At 45.9% G+C, this 16,260-nt stretch overlaps 1 pseudogene; it reads right to left on the bottom strand.

Moving 5' to 3' along the window:
* Nucleotides 1-9,532: 9,532 nt before the first annotated feature.
* Nucleotides 9,533-10,743, bottom strand: LOC128360743 (putative nuclease HARBI1; annotated as a pseudogene).
* Nucleotides 10,744-16,260: the final 5,517 nt, after the last annotated feature.

Here is a 16,260-nt window from a genome sequence, read left to right as displayed (position 1 = left end):
ATGGGACTGTAACGGTTGCTGCTAAAATAGCAAAGTATATAGAGGAAATGTTTAAGGATTTGGGCAGAGATCTCTGGAGCACACACACTCCTTATCTAGATAATCAGATTAATTATAAAATACCTTTTAAAAAGTAATAGGGAAAAAGCATCTATGATGATAAGTGATAGATGATGCATAAGTGTCCCTGCTGATCCAGACTGCTCATTGTCCAATGATGCAATGCTAAGATAGAACAAGTCTGTTGTCATTCAGTACTTTGAGAAGTATGCATGTTTTGATAGGCCAGCTGTATAATCAGTAGCATTTGCACAATGCTGCAGGTAAGAACTACAACACAGCTTTAGTTTTATTTCCACACATCAAAAGATCAACACAAGGTGTAACAGAACCCTTTATTCATCTGAAAACCTGCAGACATTTCTATGATCATTCTTTCAAGTCTCTACATGAAAAGATATGGCAATAGTTGATTTGTTAAGTTATTAGCAGAAATGCATTGCAATGTTGGAAAATAATTTCATCCAAAACCAAAACCTTCCTGAGGGGTTTTGCACAAAAGTAGAATAAAGAAATCCAGGACAACTGAGCAAGCGCAGCTTGATCTAGTCTGACCGGAGCATCTTGGCTTAATCGGTTGCATGTTTGCTGAGCCAGGATGAAAAGGTGCGGCTATGTCAAGCCAGGTGTGTAGATAGTTGGGATAAGTGCGTGTTCAAGGCATTCTCAAGTAAAAAAAAATAAATTATGAGAAAAAAAGCAACACAAGCACTGTAATTAAGGCAAGGGAGAAAGCCTGGCAGACAATCGCGGACCGGCTCAATGCGTACATTAAGTAGTGCAAAAATGTACAATTAATACACAGAGCTCCACTAGAACTGTCATAATTACAATTAAAGGACTAAAGAAGTTACTGTCCAAGCCCACTAATCAACAGTTGTACACTTTGATTTAAATGTGGCAAGTTAAAGTGCATGCTACTCAGGAAATATAATTAAGTGCAAACAATTATCCACAGTCAATCAATCTTTATTTGTATAGCGCCAAATCACAACAAAGTCATCTCAAGGCACTTTACACATAGAGCAGGTTCTAAACCGAACTCTTCAGGTTTTAACTTTAAAGAGACCCAACATTCCCACATGAGCAACAGTGGCGAGAAAAAACTCCCTTTTAACAGGAAGAACCCTCAGAACCAGACTCAGAGTGGGCGGCCATCTGCCTCGACCGGTTGGGGTTGAGAGGAGAGAAAGGAAGGTTAGAGGAGAGGAGCACAATGAAAATCAACAACGAAGCTAGAAGGTCTGGGACTGGAATCTGTCATCCGGACGTCTACAGGCCCAGATTATCTATGAGACGAGAAAGCACAGACAACTCCGGGGAAGAAGTTTAAGTTATTGAATGCATTAATAGTACAGGAAGCCAATGCAGTGAAGCCAAGATGGGAGTAATATGATCTCTCTTTCTATTTTTTGTCAGAACACGAGCAGCTGCATTCTGGACCAGCTGGAGAGTCTTTAGAGACTTGTTAGGACAGCCTGATAATAATGAATTACAGTAGTTCAGCCTAGAAGTAACAAATGCATGGACTAGTTTTTCAGCATCATTTTGAGACAGGATATGTCTAATTTTTGCAATATTACGCAGATGAAAGAAGGCAGCTCAGTTTTTTCTGTGTTTAATAACAGGAAGTTGCAGGTCATCCAGGCCTTTATGTCCTTAATACATGTTTGTAGTTTAGTTAATTGCTTAATTTCATTTGGCTTTATTGATAGATATAATTGAGTATTATCTGCATAACAATGAAAATTTATTGAGTGATTCCGGATAATGTTTCCTAAAGGAAGCATATATAAGGAGAATAGTATTGGTCCAAGCACTGAACCTTGAGGAACACCATGTCTAACATTTGTTTGCATGGAGGATTTATCATTAACATTTACAAACTGAAATCTATCAGATAAATATGATTTAAACCATTTTAATGCTGTTCCTTTAATACCAATTAAATGTTCAAGTCTCTGCAACAGGATTTGATGATCAATAGTGTCAAAGGCAGCACTAAGTTCTCTATCGTGTCAAGACTATCTCTCCACCCTACATATTCCATATGTACGGGGGACTGACCCCACAGGGGCAGCTGTTGTGGATTACTCTTTAAGACACATCACCTGTCGTGGCCACACTGATTAGCCGCCTGGGCTATATAAGCACCACACCTGTGTGGCCACTCTGATTTTCCTTGATTTCCACTGCAAGCAGTTATATGTGATTCTCTTGAGAAGCAAAAAAAGACAAGTAGCGTGTGATAGCCGGATGGTGTGCACAATATCCACTTACTGAGTTTGGGAGAGCTGGTCTACGGGCCCCTCTCTGGATTGTGGCAACTGTCTTTGCTACACGGGCTGGTCAAAGCGTGGCGGCTCGTGACACCGGTTTGCCGGTCCACTTGCTTAGCCATCGTCCTCTGTGAAATCCGACCTCGTCGGAGGTAACGGGGGCGTGCTTCCCAGCTGATCGCTACACCTCTGCAGCCAAGTGTGGCTTGTGTGTGTCGGCGACAGCGCTGCCTGACACACGCTGCCATAGCTCCTCGTAAAATCCGACCTAGTTGGAGGGCGACGGGCGAATTTGGCTGCCAGTGATTCCTACGGGAGTCTGTACAAACAAAACATAAAAAAACAAAAAACAAAAAAACAAACAATCCTCCACCGGCGGTACTTTACTTCCGTGTCAGTGTATGACAGGTGATTAGTGCCACCAGTGCAAGCATACTTCAGTGCAGGTGTACAGCGGAAGAATGGCTAGTTCAGTGGGGCACACCTGTTTGAACTGTGGTGTAAGGATGCCCATGGAGGATGGTCATGACCAATGTGTGCACTGCTTGGGACTGGACCATGTACGCATGGCCAGCCAGGACCCTGCATTCTGCATGAATTGTTTCATCCTGCCAGCTAGAGTGAGGGAGGCTAGGGCTCGAGTGTTTCCTGTCACACATCCAGCCACTCTCACTGGGCCTACAAAACAGCCAAGAAGGGTGGTTTTGCATGACCCGGTGGCACAATCACCTCACCCCTCTGGAGGGGGTGTCAGGGCACGAGTGGCGATGCCTCCTCCTGCAGCTACGGTTACAGCCCCACCTACTGTCCAGCACACTGCCCCCATCTGGCGAGGGCAGGAAGAGCTACACCTGGTCTCCCCCATGTCAGATGCGTCTGGTGACATCTTGGGCATTGACCCTGAGGACGAAGCCCTCCTCCCTGTTCAAGGGGGGGTGGAGTCTCAGCATTTAGTGGGCGAGCAGGACATCACCTCTCCTTTCAATGCCTCTACTTCCTGATGTGGAGGAGCTGGTATTGAAACAGTTTGCTACACCATCTGAAGCCCATCGTTGGTCAGGTCTGTGCAGAAGGCTGGCAGGTGTGCATGGTCGAGAGAGGATTGGCTGTGGACCTCCTCCTCCCATGGATCAGGCTTTGGGGCCCTTGATGTCCCCCACTAAGTCAGTCTTGGGGACACCGAGTTGCCCGAGCAGGAACACCAAGATGATGGATGCCATGCTCAATAAGCTGCAGGGGCTATGGCCATACAGGGCAGGTTGGTGAACACTGGGGCTATTCTAGCCTTGTACCAACGCCAGCTGGCCGGCCAGTTAGGGGGAGACTCCAGCATAACTGCGGAGGTGCAGCAGGTGTCATCTCTTTTGGCCAAGTTGATGAAGGAGCAGGCGGTGGCGACCGATGCTTCAGCAGGCTCAAGAAGCCCCCCAGTGTGCTAAGGAGATGTCTGGTATGCTCCGACGGGGCCGTGACCAGCAGGTTTCACCAGCCCCACAGCCAAGACCCCCTCAATCAGGTTCTGCTGCTCCCGGTGATCTACGGGTCCGGTTGGAGGCCAGCCGACGTGGTAGAGCTAGACGTGGTCAGCGGAGTAGGCAGGGCCAGGGCCAGGGGCCCCCCAAGCCGCCCACTTCTTCCTGACAATTATCGGCACCCTGTCTCCCCATGCCACCTCCTAGGCCAGTGCAAACTGCCCTGGGAGACTCTTGGGGCAGACCCCTGGGTGGTTTCCACCATGACTCAGGGTTATCGACTGCAATTTCTGCACCCTCCCCCTCTGACTCTGTCAGCCGCCTTTACACTGGTGGCAGATCCTCAGCGCAGGGAGGTGCTTGCAGCAGAGATCTACACGCTTTTAGCGATAGACCTAGAGGAGTCGTATTTTCAGATCCCGATATGGGAAGGGCACAGACGTTATCTCAGGTTCGCCTTCAACGGCAGAACCTTCGAGTTCTGTGTCCTCCCGTTTGGCATATCACTTGCCCCCCGCACGTTCACAAGGTGTATGGACGCTGTACTGGGACCCTTGCGTCGGGAGGGTATTCGCATCCTCAATTACTTGGACGACTGGCTGGTGTGTGCTCGCTTGGAGGGGCAGTGCGGCAGAGATGTGACACGTCTCCTGCAGCACTTAGAGTACCTAGGCCTGCACCTCAACAGGTAGAAGAGCAGGCTCCAGCCATCACAGTCCACGGAGTTCCTAGGCATGTGTTTGGATGCCAGGGCAGGGACTCTTTCCTTGACTCCTGTGAGACAGGCCACCCTCAGGACTTGCCTGTCCCAGTTCGGCTTGGGGCCAGAGTATCCTGGAGGCTATGTCTCCGCCTCTTAGGGTTACTGGCAGCCACAGTGCATGTCATACCTCTGGCTCTTCTGAACATGCGCCCGGTGCAGTGCTGCCTCCTGGGCCTTGGACTTTGCCCACGGAGGAATCTGCAGACCAGCGTATTGGTGACGCGCAGACTGTGTGTGGCTCTCCGTTGGTGGCAGCGGCCGGCCAACTTAGCACGTGGGATGGCACTGGGGCCTGTGTTGCGTCGCCAGGTGGTATCATCAGACGCATCCCTGGTAGGCTGGGGGGCTGTCCACGAAGGCAAGGGCATCAGCGGCCTTTGGCACGGACCCTGGTTAGCGCAGCACATAAATGTGTTGGAGCTGCAGGCTATCCATCTGGCTCTTCTGCACTTCCTGCCAGTGCTGCAGGACCGCCATGTGCTGATGAGAAAGAGAGCAGACAGTACAGTAGCGGCGGCATATATCAACAGGCAAGGGGGTCTAGGTTCCCTTCGCCTATGCAGATTGGCTCGGATAATATTGGAGTGGGCTCATCCCCAGTTCAAGTCCCTGAGGGCCACATACGTGCCAGGTCGGGAGAACCTTGCTGCAGATCGGCTCTCCAGGGGAGGACCTCTCCCGGAGAGTGGCGGCTACATCCAGAGGTGGTGAGCGGAATATGGGATCGCTACGGCACAGCCGTGGCAGATCTTTTTGCATCCAGGGAGAACACTCATTGTCCCCTGTTTTTCTCCATGGGGAGGGACGATCCTCCCTTAGGGACAGATGCAATGGCACATCAGTGGCCACTGGGCCTCCTGTATGCCTTCCCTCCCTTCATCCTCCTGCACCAACTCCTACAGAGAGTCCAGGTAGAGGAGGTGAGCCTCATCCTGGTGGCCCCAAATTGGCCCCAGATGATTTGGTTTGCAGAGATTCCGCCCCTTCTTCAGGGCCAACCGTGGGAGCTTCCCATTCGCCGAGACCTCCTGTCCCAGGCCGAGGGAACTCTTTTTCACCCTTTGCCCCAGGGCCTCAGGCTTTGGGCCTGGCCCCTGAGAGGGCCGAACTTCTAGCCATGGGATTATCCCAGTCTGTGGTAGGCACGTTGCAGGGTGCCCGGGCTCCCTCTACCAGGGCTGCTTATTCCTATCGGTGGGGGATGTTTGAATAATGGTGTACCTCGCGACAGGTAGATCCCCTCTCCTGTATGGCCCCTGATATCCTTCAGTTCCTCCAGGAGCTGTTGGAGGCAGGCAAGTCTCCCTCAACGTTGAGGGGGATGGTGGCAGCCATAAAGGCAGCCCGTGTTGGGCCTCGTAAACTGGCACAGGGTTGTTGTGACCTTATTGCTCAGTTCCTTAAGGGGGCTGGTAGGGTTGCTCACTCTTCCAGGAGGCCGCGTGTCCCCCCATGGGATTTGGAGATGGTTTTGTCAGCCTTGCGACATGGGCCGTTCGAGCCTCTGGAAACAGTGGAGCTGAAATGGCTTTCGCTCAAGACATTATTCTTGTTGGCTATTGTGTCAACAAAAAGGGTGGGTGAGCTACATGCCCTTTCCGTGCATGAAGAGTGCTGCCGCTTCTTGCCTGGGAATGCTGGTTTGCTGATGCGACCTAATCCTGCATTCCACCCTAAGGTCTGGTCTGTGTCCCACGCCAACCAGAGTTTTGAGTTGCACCCTTTCCGCCCTCCTCAGGATGGTGGAGTTGGGTCGAGTGGGGCATCACTGTTGTGTCCCGTCAGGGCCTTAACGCTCTATATTCAGCGTACTCGTGCCCACAGGGCTACGGACCAACTCTTTGTCTGCTACAGGACTAACACTCTTGGGCAGCCAGTCTCAAAGGCTAGGCTGTCCCATTGGGTTGTAGAGGCAATCCAACAGGCATATAAAGAGGCAGGCGTGCCTGCCCTGGCAGGGGTACGTGCACATTCCACACGGGGCCTCGCTACCTCCTGGGCCTTATGGATAGGTGCCCCCCTGTCTGAGATTTGTACGGCGGCCTCTTGCTCGAGCCCGTCCACCTTTATAAGGTTTTACTGCATGAATGTGGCAGCCGGCATCCCGTTCACTGAGCGTGTGCTGGGCATGGTGCAGTAGAACACGGCCGAACATACCATGCCTCCAGTACCATAGCTCTTGAAGAGCACTTTTGGCTTGGAGTGATGTCTTTTCTTTTCTTTCTGGACTAGCCTGGCAGGCTAGATGTCCTTCCACCCATTTTCGGCTGGCCTTAGCGTCTGGCGGGGCCAGCTGGGCCTTGGCGGCGTCTTGCACTGGGGTCATGGGTGTGTATATAGTGTAGATTTGTATATAGTTCCTTGGTTTGAGCACGTGAGTGGTTCTGGTGGCGGTGACGTCTCATTCAAATTGTCGTCTGCTTGGTTTCCGCGCGGTGTGTCTTATAGAGTCCCCGTACATATGGAATATGTAGGGTGGAGAGATAGTCTTGACACGATAGAGAACGGATGGTTACATGGTAACCTAGGTTCTCTGAGTGGAGAGACTATCTCTCCAGCTATTAGCCGCTCTGAAACGCGTTCCAATCAAGGTCAATCAGAGTGGCCACACAGGTGTGGTGCTTATATAGCCCAGGCGGCTAATCAGTGTGGCCACGACAGGTGATGTGTCTTAAAGAGTAATCCACAACAGCTGCCCCTGTGGGGTCAGTCCCCCGTACATATGGAATATGTAGGGTGGAGAGATAGTCTCTCCACTCAGAGAACCTAGGTTACCATGTAACCATCCGATCTAACAGAACAAGGACAGAGAGAAGTCCATTATCTGATGAGGTTAAAAGGTCATTTGTAACTTTTACTAGTGCCGTCTCTGTGGTATGATGAGCTCTAAATCCAGACTGAAAATCCTCAAATAAACTGTTACTATGTAGAAAGTTACACAGCTGATTAGCAACTGCTTTCTCAAGGATCTTAGAGAGAAAGGGAAGGTTTGATATCGGCCTATAGTTGGCTAGAACCTCTGAATCAGTAGGCTTTTTAAGAAGTGGTTTAATTACAGCTACCTTAAAGGACTGTGGTACATAACCTGTCACCAAAGCCAGATTAATCATATCTAATAAGGAAGTGCTAACTGAGGGGAATACTTCCTTGAGCAGCCTAGTTGGAATCGGGTCTGAGAGACAAGTTGATGGTTTGGATGAAGTAATCATTGAAGTTAATTCTATAAGGTCAACTGGAGAGAAACAGTCTAAAGTATCAGGTTTAACAGTGATTTCTAGGTATTCTGTGTTAGAGGATAAATCAGAGTTTATTGATGGCAGGAGGTGATTGATTTTGTCTCTAATGGTTAAAATATTATCATTAAAGAAACTCATGAAGTCATCACTACTGAGAGTTAAAGGAATACATGGATCAGTAGTATTGTGGCTCTTTGTCAGTTTAGCCAAAGTACTGAAAAGAAACCTTGGATTGTTTTTATTCTCCTCTATTAGTGATGAGTAGTAGGCGACTCTGGCATTACGGAGGGTCTTCTTATATGCTTTAAGACTGTTTTGCCAGGTTAAGTAAGATTCTTCTAATTTAGTAGAACGCCATAGTCTTTCTAATTTTCGTGAAGTTTGCTTTAATTGTGTGTCAATGTTATCTATTTAATCTGTTTTTCCTATGTTATGTGTTTTGTCTATTTCATTGATCTATCCTTCATAAAGAACAAACTTGTCTGGCCAGAAGAGGTCCTGGCAGCAAGTCAAAATTAAATATAAGAACATTTTGCAAGCTGGTAAGTGACTTCGTTTAGATTACAGTGAACAAATGAGGTGAATAGATTAGGTGTCTGACATATTGAATGTATGATTTGTAGCAGTAAAAAAAAAAAAGCCCATACAACTGGCACAGGGGCGGCCCACCAAGCCAGGATATGACCCCAGCAGAGGAGCTGGCACTCCACCTTATCAAAGGGAGGCCGGTGATGGAGGGGATCCCGGGAGGGACTGTCACAGACTGTGTCCCAGCAATGGACACTGACTGCTTCATACAAGGTATATAATGCAGCACTACTGCACATGAAAACAATCAAAAAATATATTACTGTCTGACTTTGGATTTTCTTGCAGTGTCTGGGAACACAGTCACCCTATTGGAGCCACCAGAAGATGATCTGGTTAGTTCATTTTATTGAAATCACAGGCCAGGCATATCCTGTCAAAAATCCTAATAAAAGTTCTTGTATGTATACAGCAGGGGGAAGGCACATCTGCAGCTGCAGGATGCACTTCTGCAGTTGAGGAGACAGTGTCGCTGGACTCCAGGCTTGAGGTATCATGTCAATTTTGTGGAAATGTCTTGCTCATTTAGCCCATAATGGATATGAAGTCAGTGATTTGGTGCCAATAGAAAATAATGTGTAACAGGACCCAGACGCTGCTCAGCCTCAGAAGCAGCCAAGTAACATTGTGAGTATTGGCTAAAGTAAATCTACATTATACACAAATCCTGCTGTGCTAATCAGCATTTCTTTTACAGAATTCACAAACTGTCAGGAGTCCATACATTAAACACCATGAGAGGCAAATCGAGCTGGCAGAGGTGAAAATTCAAGTAAAAAAGAGAGAGCTTATAGACATGGAGCTTGATTCACAAATGAAGCACAAGACCCTCAGGAAACTGGACCTGGAGATTGAAAAACTAGAGAGAGAAGTGAGTATGTCAGTGCACACTGTAACCATAACTGTATGCAGTGTATTAATTGTTACTTTTGCCCTCTGTATTCCAGGTTCCAGACAAATGAGGACCGCAAAATAAAATAAAAACTTCAACTGGAAAACACTGTGATGTCCTCCCTCCTTCATGAGTGTGTTTAGTGAAGTGAAAACCACACACTGTGCTACCAATGCCAGACAAAATGCACATACACAGCAAAATGAAACTTATGATCTTTTATAGGTGACTTAAATCCAAAGCTAATTGAAAACATTCTCAATGTAATGTAACACTTGGGGGGCCCTCTCCTTTCTCAGACATGCAGTGTTATGCAGCACTGCGCATGCTGCAACCAGATCACAGGCCCTGTCCGGGGAAAACCTCAGGTAATGCAGGCACTGAAATCAGGATTTTAAAAGGCCAAAGGTCATCTTGATTCGAGCCCTTGTCTTTGCATGACCATGGTTGTAGGCCTGCTGTGGTGAGGTTTGGGGGTCTGCAAGGGGAGTCAATAAGAAGGACTCACAGGCATAGCCTTTGTCTCCCAGCAGCACACCAGAGAATTCACCTGATGATGCAAGATATAATTTATGAAACTACACAGCAGAGTTAAATGCTCATAATGTCCAAGGTGCTTACAAATAAGATGTGTGGCTTACCTTGTGAGAGTCTCTCATAAATTGGACTCACATGAAAGACTCTGTAGTCATGGACTGAGCCAGGCCATTTTGCCTCTACGTTGCTGATAAGGCAGTCAGCATCACAGATCATCTGAAACAATAAGATGTAACCATTAAGGTCTATTAATTCATGCAAGTCACAGTAACCACAAACCACTCTTACCTGAACATTGATGCTGTGGAAGGATTTTCTGTTAATAAAGTCCCCCTCGTGTTCCCTTGATGGGTGTTTGATTTTGACATGAGTGCAATCCACTGCACTAATGACATTAGGGAAAGCTGTGACAAAAAATAGTGATTATCCAACTCTGATTACAGTACAATTGGAAACTAAATTTTGCAAGTTGAAATTTATGTTACCTGCAATCTTGTAGAACTCCTCCTTAATGTATAGGGGTCTTCTGTGGCCAGGGAAGGTTATAAATATATGCAAGAGACTTCAGCACCAGACAAACACATCTTATCGTGCGGCATATGGTTCCTTTATTGAGGTTCTCCGCATCCCCAACAGAATAAAGGAAGCTCCCACTTGCAAAGAACCTCAGTGCAACACAGACCATCTGTGGAACAGTGAGGGCCTGACTTTGTGCTGTCTGGTGCTGTATTTTTGGCCCCAGCAGCCTACATAAATATCTCAGTCCATCGGCCGAGAATCAATACCTCTCAATGAGATGGTCATCTCCAAAAGCCAATGGGTCCGACCTGTCCCGGAAGACTCTCTCACGCCTAAATGCTCGTCTGATGATTAGGGCTTCCTCATCCAGAACATCCTTCAAAGAAGGGCACACCATTATGAAGAGGGAACAGGTGAATGGGAATTGGACCTATATATACTATATTACCCTCATCACAGACTTAAATGATACCACCTTTGCAACATTATTGGTCACTTTTTATAATCTCAATAACAGCAATAATACACATATTCATCAAAGCTCTGATGGCAATTTCATTAGCATAGCAATGTAACCTAGCAGCTAGCCTGGAGCAGGCTAGCTGCAGAGAATAAATCACCATAGTAACTGGGCTGGGTTAAATTTAACCTGCTTTCATGTAACCGACTTGAGGCTAAATTCAGCCAGGATAACAAACATATCCCGGCTTAATCCCTTATCTTGGTTTCATGCAATACCCCTCTGGAGTGAACATCATGGCTAAGTGTTGTTTTTCTGCATTAGGGTCTGGAGAACTTGCAGCGACGGAGGGAACAGTGAGCTCATCATAGTATCATAGTAGCTGTCCTTCATACTGAAACTTCATATGTGTCATGGACTCATGATTTTCGGGCTGTTTGTGTTTTGTTGTTTTGGTTTTACTCTTACTCTTGCATTGGCCCTTCATTTGGGTCATTTGCAGCTGTGACTCAGGAGGTAGAGTGGTCGTCCAATTGGAAGATGTCCACATGTCCATGTGTCCTTGAGCAAGATACTTAACCCCAAATTGCTCCTGTTGCTGTGCCGGTTTACGAATGATAGTTTCCTCCTGAGGGGTATTGCACAAAAGTAGAATAAATAAATCCAGGCTAACTGAGCAAGCGCAGCTTGATCTAGCCTGCCCGGCGCATCTTGGCTTATTCGGTTGCACGTTTGCTGAGCCAGGATGAAAAGGTGCGGCTATGTCAAGCCAGGTGTAGATAGCTGGGATAAGTGCATGTTCACGGCATTCTCAAATAGACCCATGGCATCGATCACAGAATCACAGATTGGAAAATGGAAAGGTGTTGCGCGTCATTCTTCACGGCCGCTGAACAACAGCTCCTGATGGAGTTTCATGATGAGGTTAAAGAAATGATAAGAAAAAAAGGCAACACAAGCACAAAGCACTGTAATCAAGGAAAGGGAGAAAGCCTGGCAGACAATCGCGGACCGGCTCAATACGTAAGTAGTGCAATTAATGTGCAATTAATGGGTTAAGTATAGCTCAGTGGGTAGAGCACCTGCCCCGTGTGTTGCGGCTACAGCCCTAGCTGCAGGCGACCCTGGTTCAAACCCCGCAACAAGCACTCCTATCCTACTTGTCATTACCCCCTCTCTGTCTCCAGTTTTCCTGTCTCTCTCTACTAACCTGTACATCAAAGGCAAAAAGCCCAAAAATATACTTTAAAAAAAAAAAGTACAATTAATACAACAGTGCTCCACTAGAACTGTCAAAATTACAATTAAAGGACTAAAGAAGTTACTGTCCAAGCCCACTAATCAACAGTTGTACACTTTGATTTAAATGTGGCAAGTAAAAGTGCATGCTTCTCAGGAAATATAATTAAGTGCAAACAATTATTATAATTAGGTGTAGGGCAGATGAGGAGACGGCGTTGCTGGACTCCAGGCTTGAGGTATCATGTCAATTTTATGGAACTGTCTTGCTCATTTAGCCCATAATGGATATGAAGTCAGTGATTAGGTGCTAATAGAAAATAACATGTGTAACAGGACCCAGATGCTGCTCAGCCTCAGAAGCAGCCAAGTAACATTGTGAGTATCAGCTAGTAAATAGTACAAAGTAAATCTACTGTACATTATACACAATAACGATACCACATGAATGACTATAAAATGACTGTTGCAATTAAACAGTCAACAGACTTTAATGAAACGACAATATAATTTATCTGTAGTATTTTAATGCAGGATAATTGAAAGGATGCAACATATTTAGAAAGACTGTGGAAATGCTGTAAAACCCATTAATTTGTCACATGATTGACAGAACTGCCAGATGAATCCCTGAGAATAATCTTAGCCTGGTTGTTAGCCTGGTCTGGAGCAGGCTAGCTGCAGAGAATAAATTACCATAGTAACTGGGCCAGGATAAATTTAACCTGCTTTCATGCAACCGATTTGAGGCTAAATTCAGCCAGGATACCTAATTTATCCCGGCTTAATCCCTTATCCTGGTTTCGTGCAATACCCCTCTGATGTACAGGTTGAGACAGTGTGATTTATGCTGGGTTTATTGAGGTGTTGTGTTTTCTGTGGGTTGGTTTGTGTTGTTGCCTTGCGTGTTCCTTCACTCCCAATCTCAAAAAAGCCCCTATCACCTCACCATATCCACTCCCCCTTCATTTGTGCGTTAATGTTGAGGTTTGCCATATTAAAGGCTGTCCCCATAAAATTGAGTGCAAGTGGACTGTGAAACGCTTATATAGCAAGACAAATGTAAATGTTCCTTCACTCTACTTGATAGAATAGAGTACACCTTTATTTTCCTTACGCTACCTTCACAAACAAATTCTCAGAATGTGTGTTGTGAGAAGATGAAAATGAAAAACGAGGAGAATATCTCTTTGTGTCTATGTGTTCACTGGGACAGTGGAAAAGACAAGGCAGGTCATATGGCTATGTAAAGTATGAAACAGCATAACAGCTGTCGCCATGGTAGCCGCTGCTTCCTTGTTTTAGTAGAGCAGCAAGGGTGCCCCATAATTTGGCTGTTCATTTATACCCTTCCCACTTCAGTGGAGGCGCCCTACACAGCCTTAAGTGATACTTGATTTAGAGAGACACTTGCTGGTGAAGTGGTCATGTGGGCAGAGACTGGTTGGGGATCAGCCCCTCCTGTGTTCATGTACTCCTTCTCACACCTGCCCTGTATCTTCCTCATTAGCCCTGCCCTGCTCCTAGTGTCTTTCCCCACCTATCTGCTCTCAGCCTGCCCTTGTGTCGTGCCACCTGCTCCTTGCTGTCTGTTTAGTTCTGTTTGGATTGAAGTCTAGTTTTCAGTTCAGCCTTTGTTGTCTGTTCTGTGCAGCATGTTCCACCATGGCTTGTATTTGGTTTTGCTTCAGCCAGCTTTTGGTTTTTGCCTGCACATCCCAGAATAAAAAACATTTCCTCAGCCTTGCTTTTTCTTTCAGTCTCTGCAACTGTGACAATAAAAGTAATAACTGCTCTCTTTAGAGAGCAAAGGCAGATGCAACGTGGCATTCTAGTACTGCAAAATGTGTTGTGTTGCTTGTACTGTTGCTGCAGGCATGTCAACATTCACAAGCTAGCAAGCAGCTTGCTCACTAGCAAAGATGAACACAACATACAGAAAAGGAATGCCAGAAACTCCAATAATCTAATCCAGGATTAATGAGAAACAGAGGTGTCTGTGGAGGATTGGTAATCCTCAATTATGATTCAGTTATCAAAGAATAGTCATTTTTTCATGCCAAGGTCCAATTTCATTCTTGACCTTGGAAACACTGTATCAATTTATGAACTTATTTGTTAGCTGTTATGGAACTTGCAGTGATTTTTTGTGAAATTATTCTCAATTTATTTTAAATCATTTTATAACATTTTTATATGCATTGATGTATTCATGCTTCCATTATTGAAAGCACAAGAGCAAATTTCATGACCCCCCATGTCTGTAGCATTAACTAACCACAACCCTGAACCAACACAGTGTGTATTATCACAATTCAAAGCGAGAGCTCCTTCCATACCATCAACTCAGTGATGATGATTTTTATGGATGGGATGCAGATCTTCATCCAGCTCTATGGATCTCTAGGGCAGTCTTTAATATTAATACTAACCAACTTTCTGTCATGGTTGGGGCAGCCATATGAGTAACATTTTGCTCTATTAGCTTGTGCATTCTTTTGATGTGCCTCTTGTGAGTCAGCTGCAGATGTAATGTTGCAAAGACCTGCAGGAGACATCAAATAGAATAAAAACAAGGTCATCTTCTCTCAAACCTCAACACCTAAAGTAAGTCAGCGAAGGACTGGCTCAGCATGATGCTGTCAGGAAGGCTACTCGTCCACATCAGAGCAAGCTACTGCATACATCATAAGCCATGTACAGTATGTGCACACAAATTTTATTCATAGAAAGAGATTTATTTAGCATTACAGTTGGGAATTGTATGTAGCAAGTAGCAGACATGATGGCTACTAACTGAATGCTGCTTCCAAATGAAATTACACTCAATACTTGCATCAATTTCCTGATGTATTGCTTGTATTATAAAATATTGGCATGAAAAATGATAAACAAAACAGACTGCACAGTAATCCACAAACTCTTCAATAAATGTGTTGTAAAACTATTCCAAGATATATTTCTCTTGTCAATCAAATGCTAATCCAGACAGACAGACATACCTGTGGGCATAACATGAGAACATTTTCCATTGAGAATGAAAATTCATTCTAAATGTTGGAAACAACAGTTAAGATAATCTCATTTGTAGCCGTTCTGGAACCTTCAGTCATAAACGTTCATTCGCTGTGCGATGCCTCTCTGGCGGGTGAGGAATGATCAAAGATTCGGCTTAGATTGTCTTGGAAAACTGTGAGTGACTGACAGATAGAGTCTCTGGACCATTCTGCTGTGGCCCAAGCGGCGGCCCTGCCCATTAAATGGGACACCATGAAGGCCACCTTAGCCTGGTCTGACTCGAAGGCTGCCGGGTTGTGCTTAAAGTGCAGGTCGCACTGGACTAGAAAAGTTCTACAGTCACCTGAGTCACCAGAGAACTTCTCAGGAGGGGCCAAACGCAGGGACATGTGAACAACTGGACCCGTGGCTGGTGCAGCAGCTGGAGTCTCTGCCGGTGGTGTTGCTGGGGGTGCCGTCCCCAGGTGAGACAGGACTTGGTGGAGTTGGCTAGCCAGGTGGTTCACTTGGGAAGTGACAGAGACTTGAAACTCCTGACGCTTGGAGAATTCCTGCACACCACGGCTGACGAAGCTTAGCTGCATTTGGTGCTGCTGGATCTTTGTGCCCTGTGCAGAGACGGCAATTTGGAGGTTCTTTGAGTCGGCTGAGTCCATAGTTGGTCAGTTCGTTCTGTAATGACCGGACAGAGAGGACTCAAGTGCGCTTCTCAAAGAAGTTTAACAACAACAAAAAACGCTCCCAAGGAGGATGAAAATATAACAAAAAACACTCACTAGGAGGAGAGAATAACACTCAAAACTTGACTTTCTAGTGCTGCAGGACTGGAACTGAAGACAGACAAAAAAAACGAATTGACAGCAAGCCAAGGACTATTTAAACATGAGGTAGGGGGACACAGGTGGAACCAATTAGGGGCGGGTTAACAATCACAATGGAGGGAAAGCACACAAAGGGGGGAAGTCAGGATCTGAAACGAGAGGGGAAAAGGTGAGTACAAAATAAAAACTAAACTAGACATGACCTGATATAACCATATTAACAAATTTGACGAGACATAACAGTATCATGGAAATGCAGATGTTCAGATTTACATTTTTCTATTTAAGGACTTTTCTTTGTTGACATGGCTGTTGAATTTTAAGACTTAAGAGTGAAATGCAATTCTGACCTATATTATGGAGAAATCTTAGGTCA

Source organism: Scomber japonicus, chromosome 6 (genome assembly GCF_027409825.1).
Source record: "Scomber japonicus isolate fScoJap1 chromosome 6, fScoJap1.pri, whole genome shotgun sequence".
NCBI lineage: Eukaryota > Metazoa > Chordata > Actinopteri > Scombriformes > Scombridae > Scomber > Scomber japonicus.
Note: the sequence above shows the minus strand (reverse complement) of the source record. Positions and strands in the feature narration are given on the sequence as shown.